Below are 3,061 nucleotides of genomic sequence, written 5' to 3'. Positions count from 1 at the left end.
GAATCGTGTGGCTTCAGCTTGATTCGGCTGGATTCGGCTCCATTCCGGTTGATTCAGCTCAGTTAGGCTCGATTCGACTCACGTTGGCTCTATTCGGCCTTATTCAGCCCTCTTCCACTCTATTTGGCTCTACTCGACTCTTTTCTACTCTGTTCCTATCTATGCCACTCCATTTGACTCCATTCCAAACAATTCCACTCTATTCTACACTATCCTACTCTATTCCTTTCTACCCTACCCTAACAAACTCTAATCGGTTCGATTCTATTTGAGGCGATCTGTCTTATTTCCTATCCATTTGGATTGATTCCGCTCGATTCGGCTCTATCGGACTCTATTCTACTCTACACTACTCTATTCTACTCTGCTCTACTCTCCTTACCCTATTCTGTTGTCTTCTTTCTATTCTGTCCCGTTCTATTCTCTTCTATTCTACCCTAACCTACCCTACTCTATTCAATTCGATTTGTCGCATTTCAACACTATGCGACGCGATTCGATATGACTAGGCTCCAGTCGGTTCCAACGGGTCCATTCGGTTCTAATCGGTTGGATTCGGTTTGATTTGGCTCAGTTCAGCTCGATTTGGCTCCATTTGGCTCTAATCAGCTCTATTCGACTCTATTTCTCTATTCGATGCCATTCGACTCCATCAGAAACATTCAGCTCCACTCCAGCATTCTACTCCCTTCTAATCTCTTCTACTCTATTCTATTGTAATCTACTGTATCCTATCCTACTCTACTATAATCCATTCTAATAGATTTCATTCGATGCAACACGATTCAACACGAATTGCAGGGATTCGACGCGATTCAAAGGGATTCGACACCATACGATGAGATTTGGCACAATTTGTCTCCATTTGGTTCTATTCGTCTCTATTCGACTCGACTCTATTCTTTCTGTTTTGTTCTGTCCTGTTCTATTCTAGTCTACTCTACCCTACCTTAACCTACCCTACTCTAATCTATTCAATTTCATTTGACAGTTTGACGCGATTCGGCACCGTTCGGTTCAAATCAGCTCAAATTGGCTCAGTTCAGCTCGATTAGGCTCGATTTGGTGGGATTTGGCTCGATTCGGCCCTATTCTGCCCTGTTTGGCTCTAGTCAACTCTTTTCTACTCTATTCATCATTATTCGACTCCATTCGACTCCATTCGATTCCAGTCCACTCCATTCTGGACTGTTCTATTCTACCCTACCCTACCCTACCCTGCTCTAGTTCACTCTAATTGATTCTATTGGACGCGCTTCAAAGCAATTTGTCTCGTTTCATCTCCATTGGGCTCTATTTGCCTCTATTCAACTCTATTCTGCTTTACTCTATTCTACTCTACTCTATTCTATTTTATTCTTTCTGTTCAGTTCTATTTTACTCTATCTCTTTTTCTACCCTACCCTACTCTATTCCATTGGATTCGACTTGACACATTTGGACACGATTCGACGCGATTCAGCTCAAATACAATTCGATTTGATTCGATGCAATTCGACACGATTTGACGGGATGCGACACGATTCTCCCTGATACAATGCGATTAGGTGCAATTCGGCTCGATTTGTCTCCATTCATCTCGTTTCGTCTTGATTCAGCTCAGTTCGGCTCCATTCGGCTCTAATCAGCTCTATTTGGCTCTTTTCCACTCTATTCAACTCCACTCTACCCTATTCTACTCTCTGCTATGCTTTCTATTGTGTTCTGTTCTGTTCTATGCCATTCTATTCTACCCTCCTCTCCCCTACTCTGGCCAACTCTAATCTATTCGATTCGACTCTTCTCAATTGTATTCCCTTCTCTTCTATTCTTCTACTCTCTATTCCACAATATGCTACCCTACCCTACCCTAATCTATTCTATTACATTCTATTTGACTCTACAGTACCCTACTCCATTCTACCCTGCCCTACCCTGTTCTGTTCCTTTCACTTCTGTTCTATGCCGTTCTTGTCTATTCTATTCCTTTCCATTCTATCCTACCCTACCCTACTCTAATCTGTTCTATTCCATGGGATTTAATGCGATTCCACGAAATTTGATACAATTCGACTCTATCCTCTTTTATGCCATTCATTTCTATTCTATTCTACCCTATCCTACCCTACCGTACACTAATCTATCCTTTTCTATTCTGCTCTGTTCTGTTCTATTCTATTCTCCTTTTCTCTCTATTCCAACCTCCCCTACCCTAATCGATTCTATTCTATTCTGTTCTGTTCTAATCTATTCTATTCTGCACTACCCTACCCTACTGTAATCTATTCTATTCTGTTCTGTTGTGTTCTAGTCTACTTTTTCCGGTCCTAGTCTATTCTATCCTACACTACCCTGCTCTAGTAGACTCTATTCAATGCGATTCAACATGATTTGATGATATTCGATGCAACTCGAGGCAATTCAACACAATTCAACTCTATTCTCTTCTCTTCTATTCTTCTACTGTGTATTCCACCTTTCGCTCCCCTACCCAGCGCTACCCCACATTACCCTACTCTTGTCTACTCATCTAGGCTACTAGCCTAGGGCAATAGTCTAGACTACTAATCCAGTTTACTCTAGTCTACTATAGTCCACCGTAGTCTACCCTACCCAAACTTACCCTACCTTACTCCATTCTAATCTATTCCATTGCTTCCGATTCAAAGCCGTTCAGTGTGATTGGACGGCATTTAATGGGAATCGATGGGACTCGACAGGTATCGAAGTGATTCAACACGATTTGACACGATTAGAGGCAATCCGACAGGATTCAACGTGATTCGACGAGATTCGACGGGATTCCATGCCATTCGACTTGATTCGACCCAATTCAACGGCACTCGACTTGGAAGGGATTCAATGCAACGTGACACAGCTTGACGCGATTCAACAGATTTAATGAGATGCGATGGGATGTGACAGGAATCGACCCGCTCAGACGCCAATCGAAGCCATTTGATGAGATTCAATGGAATTCAACGGGTTTGGAACCGACTTGAAGCGATTCGATGCCATGGATGCCATTTGACAGGAATCGAAGCATTTCGACGTGTTGTGATGGAACTCCATACGATTGGAC

This window comes from Elephas maximus, unplaced genomic scaffold (genome assembly GCF_024166365.1).
Source record: "Elephas maximus indicus isolate mEleMax1 unplaced genomic scaffold, mEleMax1 primary haplotype scaffold_76, whole genome shotgun sequence".
Classification (NCBI taxonomy): Eukaryota; Metazoa; Chordata; class Mammalia; order Proboscidea; family Elephantidae; genus Elephas; species Elephas maximus.
The sequence above is the reverse complement of the archived record's forward strand: the minus strand, read 5'-3'. Positions refer to the sequence as shown.